The sequence below is a fragment of the Pristiophorus japonicus genome, unplaced genomic scaffold (genome assembly GCF_044704955.1).
Source record: "Pristiophorus japonicus isolate sPriJap1 unplaced genomic scaffold, sPriJap1.hap1 HAP1_SCAFFOLD_42, whole genome shotgun sequence".
In the NCBI taxonomy this organism is placed as follows: domain Eukaryota; kingdom Metazoa; phylum Chordata; class Chondrichthyes; family Pristiophoridae; genus Pristiophorus; species Pristiophorus japonicus.
The window spans coordinates 5027283-5037113 of NW_027254090.1; the positions used below are offsets into that span (position 1 = coordinate 5027283).

The window sequence follows — 9831 nt, forward strand, 5'->3', positions numbered from 1 at the left end:
CAAAGAGAGGGATTGAGCATTTCAGCTTGTTGATGAACACTTCTCTCTGGGCACTGAGCTAAGCAGCAGTTTCCGTAGTGTAGCGGTTATCATGTTTGCCTCACACGCGAAAGGTCTCTGTTGCGAGCCTGGGCGGAAACATTATTTGTGAAGCAAAAACTTGTCTGCAATAAAATTGAAAAAAAGCAGTCCAGGGTACATTGTCGCATGAGCAATGAACATTTTAAAACTAATCTACTCAAATACAGAGTGTGTAAAATCACATCGGGGATAAAACTTCATCAAGGGTTAAAGTTTCACTAATTATTAAAGTTCAGTTATTGAAATTTCGATTGTCCCTGTTCGCATTTCTTTCATTCTGTGAAACAACACTATCGGTTTGTACCATCAGATCTCAGTTGCATTTGAAACCCACAAACAGCTCATTAATTATTCGCTCTTCCCCAGTTCTAGAGCTCAGAGGGTTATTGTCCATCCCTGGGATGCAAGCTACCTCAGACCCGGGCCAAAGCTCCCCGTGCACCGAGCACAGGCTCAGGAAATCCCCGGGGGAGAGGATATCCCGGTCACTGGGCCTTCCAGCAACACTGAACAAGCGCCTGGTCTGAAACTTTCCCGAGTAATAACTTGTAACTGAAACATCGAGCAGTCAGGATGGCCGAGCGGTCTCCTCTGGAGGCGTGGGTTCAAATCCCACTCCTGATATTCAGTGTTTTTAATTGCAAACACATTTGTTTTAACACCACTCTGAAGTGCTTTGGGACATCCATCTAACATAATAAAATTACTCCACTTCAATTACAAACGGTGATATCAAAGTTATTTCCAAAACCGGGAAACGATCCCGGGTGGCTGTCGCGAAAGGAATGGTTTTGTGAAGCATTGAAAGGTGCCCTGTAAATATCCCGCACTGCTAATTTAAACTCACGGTTATAATTTGTTTCAGTGCAAAAGAAGGCAGGCTCGAAGGGCCAAATAACCGACTCCTGCTCCTGGTTCTTGTGTTCTTATGCAGAGCACAGAACAGATGATTAAATTATCAGCTCTCCCTCAGTTCGCATTTCTTTCATTGTGCAAAAGAAGAAAATGGGTTCACGAATGATGTTTTCCCGTGAAAGCAACATACATTTTAAGGAACTGTAATCGACGAACATGGGGCTCAAACCCACGATCCTGAGATTAAGAGTCTCATGCTCTACCGACTGAGCTAGCCAGGCTTGTCAACATCTACCCTGTCAATCCCCTTCAGAATATTTTCCGTTTCAACGAGATCACCTCCGATTCTTCGAAATCCCAGAGAGAATTGGCATATTCGACACAATCTCTCATCATAGGACAGTCCTCTCATCCCAGGAATCAATCTGTTGAACCTCTGTTGCACCACCTCCAAGGCAAGTGTGTCCTTCCTCAGATAAGTACTATGGGCGAATATCCTGTTTTTCTGCTGATTCTACTTCCTCCTCCTTTGATAGTCCTTCTCTGTACATTCTGTATTCTGCTTGCTTCTCTACTGAAATATGAGCCTGAAGTTTATCACAAGCTTCCGTTTTTGTGTTTTAGTTGAACTTCATTCATCCACCGAGCTGTAGCTAGCTATCATGCTATTTCTCCACCCTGCATGAGAACGTGTCGAGTCGTTACCCGATCTATCTCATTTTTGAAAGTTTCCCAATGTGCATTTACTGTTTTACCGAGAAATCTTTGGTTTCAATCTACCTGGGCCGGATCCCTTTCAACTCATAAAATTAGTCCTCCTACAGTTGGGTATTTTCACACATGATTATACCTTCTCTTTTTCCATTACTACTCTAAACCTAATGATATTGTGATCACTGTTTCCTCAATGCTCCTCCACAGAACATGCTCTACTGAATCCATTTCCGAGATCCAGAACTGCTTTCTTCCACATCGTGCTGGAAACATACTGATGGAGAAAGTTCTAATACCGATTTCAGGAAATCCTCCCCTGCATTTACCTCTGCATGGTTATTTTCCCAGTTTACGTTGAAGTCCCACATTATCACGAGAGATCTTGAATCTTTCTGCATTTTATCTAAATTTACACCTCTTTATCCTTCCCACTATTTGGTGGCCGATAACATAATCGCTCATCTAACTTTCTACAGGTACATTCATTTAAAAAAGAATGTCGGATGGGAATAGGGCCAAAAATCGATGGACAAGATTAAATCACATGGAGCAAAGGAAAAATTACATAAAATATGAAATAATTACTTTGCCTCTGTATATAAAAGGGGTCAGAGGGTCTAGTAAGGAGGGGGAACTGAGGGAAATCTTTATTAGTCGGGAAATTGTGTTGGGGAAATTGATGGGATTGAAGGCCGATAAATCCCCAGGGCCTGATGGACTGCATCCCAGAGTACTTAAGGAGGTGGCCTTGGAAATACCGGATGCATTGACAGTCTTTTCCAACATTCCATTGACTCTGGATCAGTTCCTATGGAGTGGAGGGTAGCCAATGTAACCCCACTTTTAAAAAAAGCAGGGAGAGAGAAAACAGGGAATTATAGACCGGTCAGCCTGATCTCAGTAGTGGGTAAAATGATGGAATCAATCATTAAGGATGTCATAGCAGTGCATCTGGAAAATGATGACATGATAGGTCCAAGTCAGCATGTATTTGTGAAAGGGAAATCATGCTTGACAAACCTTCTGGAATTTTTTGAGGATGTTTCCAGTAAAGTGGACAAAGGAGAACCAGTTGATGTGGTATATTTCGACTTTCAGAAGGCTTTCGACAAGGTCCCACACAAGAGATTGATGTGCAAAGTTAAAGCACATGGGATTTGGAACTGGTTGTCAGACAGGAAGCAAAGAGTAGGAGTAAACGGGTACTTTTCAGAATGGCAGGCAGTGACGAGTTGGGTGCCGCAAGGTTCTGTGCTGGGGCCCCAGCTGATTACATTGTACATTCATGATTTAGACGAGGGGATTAAATGCAGTATCTCCAAATTTGCGGATGACACTAAGTTGGGTGGCAGTGTGAGCTGCGAGGAGGATGCTATTAGGCTGCAGAATGACTTGGATAGGTTAGGTGAGTGGGCAAATGCATGGCAGATGAAGTATAATGTGGATAAATGTGAGGTTATCCACTTTGGTGGTAAAAACTGAGAGACAGACTATTATCTGAATGGTGACAGATTAGGAAAAGGGAAGGTGCAATTAGACCTGGGTGTCATGGTGCATCAGTCATTGAAGGTTAGCATGCAGGTACAGCAGGAGGTTAAGAAAGCAAATGGCATGTCGGCCTTCATAGCGAGGGGATTTGAATACAGGGGCAGGGAGGTGTTGCTACAGTTGTACAGGGCCTTGGTGAGGCCACACCTGGAGTATTGTGTACAGTTTTGGTTTCCTAACTTGAGGAAGGACATTCTTGCTATTGAGGGAGTGCAGCGAAGAATCACCAGACTGATTCCCGGGATGGCGGGACTGACCTATCAAGAAAGACTGGATCAACTGGGCTTGTTTCACTGGAGTTCAGAAGAATGAGAGGGGACCTCATGGAAACGTTTAAAATTCTGATGGGTTTAGACAGGTTATATACAGGAAGAATGTTCCCAATGTTGGGGAAGTCCAGAACCAGGGGTCACAGTCTGAGGATAAGGGGTAAGCCATTTAGGACTGAGATGAGGAGAAACTTCTTCACCCAGAGAGTGGTGAACCTGTGGAATTCTCGACCACAGAAAGTAGTTGAGGCCAATTCACTAAATATATTCAAAAGTGAGTTAGATGAAGTCCTTACTACTCGGGGGATCAAGGGTTATGATGAGAAAGCAGGAAGGGGGTACTGAAGTTTCATGTTCAGCCATGAACTCATTGAATGGCGGTGCAGGCTAGAAGTGCTGAATGACCTGCTCCTGCACCTATTTTCTATGTTTCTATGTTTTTATGTCTATGTTTCTATGTTTCTATGTATTTACCAGGGACACAGGGCAGGTGGACATGACGGTGGAATAATGGATGGGAAATTATATAACTGCAATAAATAAAGAAGAGAAATATTAAATGAACGAACCAAATGAAAGGAGGATTCAACCCCTGGTCTGGATGGATTACATCCATATACTTTAAAATAATTCAGCGAAGAGATAGCAGGAGCACTATTACAAATATTTAATGATTAGTTTGAAAAATGTGTAGTGTCAGAGGAATGGCGGATAGCTAACGTAATACTTATATTTGAGATGAGAGATAGAACATGTCCGGGGAACGAAAGACCAGTCAGTGGAACTTCGGTGGTCGGAAAATAATGGAATCTCTGCTAAAGTAGAGAATAGAAGAATATCTATAAAACAAAAATATAATAACGTATAATAAGCGTGGATTCAAAAGCAAAAGTCTTGCTTGACCAACTTCTTTGATTTAATTGAAGAAGTAACAGGGAGAGTAGACCAGGGTAATGTGGTCGATATAGTATATTTAATCTCCAAAAAGTCTTTGATGAGGTACCACATATGAGAATAATGAATAAGGTCAGAGCTTGCGGTGTTTGGGGACAAGTCGTGGATACATCCATAAAAAGAAAATGGAGCACCAAGGGTTAATTCAAGACGGATAGTATTGAAAAGAAGTGAAGTTCTGCTGAACTGGTATCAAACCTTCGTTGGACCACACTTGCAGTACACTGTACAATTCTCATCGCCGTGTTATAAGAACATAAGAACATAAGAATTAGGAACAGGTGCAGGCGATCTAGCCCCTCGAGCCTGCTCCGCCATTCAATAAGGTCATGGCTGATCTGGTCGTGGACTCAGCTCCACTTACCCGCCCTCTCCCCGTAACCCTTAATTCCCTTATTGTTTAAAAATCGATCGATCTTTGATTTGAAAACATTCAATGAGATAGCCTCAACTGCTTCCTTGGGCAGAGAATTCCACAGATTCACAACCCTCTGGTAGAAGAAATTCTTTCTCAACTCGATTTTAAATTGGCTCCTCGTATTTTGAGGCTGTGCCCCCTAGTTCTAGTCTTCCCTACCAGTGGAAACAACCTCTCAACCTCTATCTTGTCTATCCCTTTCATGATTTTAAATGTTTCTATAAGATCACCGCTCATCCTTCTGAACTCCAATAAGTAAAGACCCAGTCTACTCAATCTATCATCATAAGGTAACCCCCTCATTTCTGGAATCAGCCTAGTGAATCATCTCTGTACCCCTTCCAAAGTTAGTATATCCTTCCTTAGGTAAGGTGACCAAAACTGCACGCAGTACTCCAGGTGCGGCCTTCCCAATACCTTATGCAGTTGCAGCAGGAAGTCCCTGCTTTTGTACTCCATCCCTCTCGCAATGAAGGCCAACATTCCATTCGACTTCCTGATTACCTGCTGCACCTGCAAACTAAACTTTTGGGATTCATGCACAAGGACCCCCAGGTCCCTCTGCACCACAGCATGTTGTAATTTCTCCCCCTGCAAATAATATTCCCTTTTACTGTATTTTTTCCCCAAGGTGGATGACCTCACACTTTCCGACATTGTATTCCTCTGCCAAACCTTAGCCCATTCGCTTAACCTATCCAAATCTCCTTGCAGCCTCTCTGAGTCCTCTACACAACCCGCTTTCCCACTAATCTTAGTGTCATCTGCAAATTTTGTTGCACTACACTCTGTCCCCTCTTCTAGGTCATCTATGTATATTGTAAACAGTTGTGGTCCCAGCACTGATCCCTGTGGCACAGCACTAACCACTGATTTCCATCCGGAAAAGGACCCATTTATCCCATCTCTCTGCTTTCTGTTAGCCAGCCAATTCTCTATCCATGCTAATAATTTCCACTGACTCCGCGTACCTTTGTCCTCTGCAGTAACCTTTTGTGTGGCAACTTAGCGAATACCTTTTGGAAATCTAAATACACCACATCACTCGATACACCTCTATCCACCATGCTCGTTATCTCCTCAAAGAATTCCAATAAGTTAGTTCAACATGATTTCCCCTTCATGAATCCATGCTGCGTCTGCTTGATTGCACTATTCCGATCTAGCTGTCCAGCTATTTCTTCCTTAATGATAGTTTCAAGCATTTTCCCCACTACAGATGTTAAACTAACCAGCCTATAGTTAGCTGCCTTTTGTCTGCCCCCTTTTTTAAACAGAGACGTTACATTAGCTGCTTTCCATTCCGCTGGTACCTCCCCAGAGTCCAGAGAATTTTGGTAATTATAACGAATGCATCTGCTATAACTTCCGCCATCTCTTTTAATACCCTGGGATGCATTTCATCAGGACCAGGGGACATGTCTACCTTCAGTCCCATTAGCCTGTCCAGAACTACCCCCCGAGTGATAGTGATTGTCTCAAGGTCCTCCCTTCCCACATTCCTGTGGCCTGCAAATTTTGGCATGGTTTTTGTGTCTTCCACTGTGAAGACGGAAGCAAAATAATTGTTTAAGGTCTCAGCCATTTCCACATTTCCCATTATTAATCCTCCTTTTCATCTTCTAAGGGACCAACATTTACTTTAGTCACTCTTTTCCGGTTTTTAAATCTGTAAAGCTTTTACGATCTGTTTTTATGTTTTGCGCAAGTTTACCTTCGTAATCTATCTTTCCTTTCTGTATTGCTTTTTTAGTCATTCTTTGCTGTTGCTTAAAATGTTCCCAATCCTCTAGTTTCCCACTAACCTTGACCACCTTATACGCATTGGTCTTTGATTTGATACTTTCCTTTATTTCCTTGGTTATCCACAGCTGGTTATCCCTTCTCTTGCCGCGCTTCTTTTTCACTGGAATATATTTTTGTTGCACACTATGAAAGAGCTCCTTAAAAGTCCTCCACTGTTCCTCAATTGTGCCACCGTTTAGTCCTTGCTTCCAGTCTACTTTAGCCAACTCTGCCCTCATCCCACTGTAGTCCCCTTTGTTTAAGCATAGTATGCTCGTTTCTGACACAACTTCCTCATCTTCAATCTGTATTACAAATTCAACCATATTGTGATCACTCATTCCGAGAGGATCTTTTACTAGGAGATCATTTATTTTTCCTGTCGCGTTACACAGGAGCAGATCTAAGATGGCTTGCTCCCTTGTAGGTTCTGTTACATACTGTTCTAAGAAACAATCCCGTATGCATTCTATGAATTCCTCCTCCAGGCTACCCCGTGCGATTTGTTTTGACCAATCGATATGTAGGTTAAAATCCCCCATGACTACTGCCGTTCCTTTTTCACATGCCTCACCGTGAAGTTATTATTTGGGGGCCTATAAACTACGCTGACCAGTGACTTTTTCCCCTTACTATCTCTAATCTGCACCCACAATGATTCAACATTTTATTCATTGGAGCCAATATCATCCCTCACAACTGCCCTGATATCATCTTTTATCAACAGAGCTACCCCACCTCCTTTCCCTTCTTGTCGATCTTACTGAATCGTCAAATACCCCTCCCTGTATGTTTAATTCCCAGTCTTGGTCACCCTGCAACCATGTTTCTGTAATGGCCACCAAATCATACCCATTTGTAATGATTTGTGCCATCATCTCATTTACGTTATTTCGAATGCTGCGTGCATTTAGGTAGAGTGTTTTCATACAAGTTTTTAAACCTTGATTTTTAGTTTTGATCCCTCCTGCAGCCCTTTTATATTCAGTGGCCCTTTTTGTTTCTTGCCTTTTTATCCTTATAAAAAGGATATAGAGGCACTGGAGAGGTTGCAAACACGATTTACAAGAATGATACCAGAAATACGACTTTATACCTATCAGAAAGGGATGAAGAGACTGGATCTCTTTTCTTTTGAAAAGCGAAGTCTGAGGTGTGACCTAATTGAGGTGTATAATATGATGAAAGGTTTTGATTGAGTTGATACATAGAGAGCGTGTTCACGTGTGGGGAAGAACAACACTGGAACTATCAATATAAGAGATTCACCAAGAAACCAAGTGGGAAATTCTGAAAAAGTGTCATTACACAGAGATTGTTGAGGAAGTAGTTGAGGCGAAAAGTATAGATTAATTTAAGGGGAGGCTAGATAAGTAACTGAGGAATCAGGGAATAGAGAGTTACACTGATAGAGTTAGATGTGAAAAGACACGAGGAGGTTTGAGTGGAATATAAACGCCAAATGGGCTATTTCTGTGCTGTATATAATATGTCATTCTATATGTGACTCACATTCAGAATAATTCTCTAGTGACAGATAAACCTAGCAATACATGGGCACTGGAGTCTGGTGTTCAACGCCGGTTAGTAACCCACATATAATACAATTCTCCAATGTGTAGGGGAGGACGAAAACCCCCTCATTTTATCCAGAAGGAAAAGGGCTGTGGGATCAGTATGTGCTGTGAATTGAAACCGATGGAAGGAAAACTTTGGGACACAAATTAATTTTAAAAGAGCAGACAAGGCCTGCAGGGGATAAAAGGAGGTGCATTCATGGAGACAACCCCCCCGCAGTGTTTGGACTCATAGGAAAGGGAATTTAATTTGGAACTATCTACCAGAAAGTTTGAAATCCTAAAGTGCACATGGAAGAAACTACGAACTTTAATCGAATTTGGGATTTTTTAAAAGGTGTATGTTGCGACTGCAAGAAAAGGGGTGGAGTCAATATCAAAAGGGCCAGTTTGGACATTGTAACTAATCAAATTGTCTGGGACCTGTATACCCTCTAAACTTGCCCCTTGAAAACATCAGCATTTAAACAATGCCACATACATATTCCAACACCTTTTTCATCAGGCATAGAAATATCTGGCTCAGGCCAGACTAGCACACTGGCTACAGGAGGCCAATGCAATCAACACCCATTCAAACCTTGAGCAGGTTAAGATCAGTGGGAGAAAAACCTAAAAACCTAAACTGCTGCATTTTTCAAAATCAAAAGTCCACCAATGAGAAGAATCGACTTCAGCAGGAGAGGCAGACTGGATAATCTGGCTATAAAAAAAGGGGTTTCTGTCGTAGTAGCAGGGAGTGATGATTTTCCCTGCCCTCGTGATTCAATAACCACAACCACAAGCCTCTCGACATTGAAGGAAAACCAGTGTCCGAGGACACCGAAGATAGAAGAAACAAACCACTAGACTGCGGAAGGCACAGTAGTGAGTATAACCTCTGATCCCCAGAACTCCCAACTCAGTTAGGCCAGGAAAGGTGGGAGGTTGGGCATTGTACTGCTAAACTGGTGTAAAGATTTTCGTTGGGTCTGTTTTAGTGGGATTTAGGGGGATTGTTTTGTTGATGTATTGCTGTTTGTTGGGTTACACCTTGTCAAATAAATTGGAAGCCTAAAGTTCCTCTTGGAATCACCTTGTCTCAGTTCTATTGTAATACATCTCCTGATCGTGAGTCTTATGTCAGAACCGTGTAAGGGAAGCTAGGAGCGCCTCGAAAACGCTCAACTGTGTGTCACAGTCAAGGGAAGAAGGGGTTAGGAGTGTTTGACACTCACAGGTGCCTCACAGGCTAGGCATAAGCTGTGGGGGCGCACGAATCTCAAATCCCCCTTCATATGCTGTGGACACAGTCTCTCCAGGGGTGCTCTTGCAGCACTCGGGGTACCTCACAGGCCAGGCATAAGCTGAGAGGGCAGAAGCTCAGAGAGAGACACCCAAGGCACAATAACAACCCTGTGAAAACCCCTTACAGAACATGGCGACCAAGAAGGGACATAAGCAAACAGGAGATGTTAATATAACAGATGAGGTGATAAGAGAGGAAACTAAAATGGAGGAGAGAATTTCCTCATACATTTTTGGCAAGGTGAACCTCACCAAACCTTGGGTGCAAGTCCTCACTCGGGCAGAGCGCCCAGTGGATGCTGCTGAACAGTGGACAGCAGGGAAGGACCAAAACCACAGGGTG

At 42.8% G+C, this 9831-nt stretch overlaps 1 non-coding gene across 1 annotated transcript; it reads right to left on the bottom strand.

The window, feature by feature from the left end:
- Window positions 1-1144: 1144 nt before the first annotated feature.
- On the bottom strand, window positions 1145-1222 carry trnak-cuu (transfer RNA lysine (anticodon CUU)). The gene has a single exon. It is a non-coding gene; the product is annotated as a tRNA-Lys (tRNA).
- Window positions 1223-9831: the final 8609 nt, after the last annotated feature.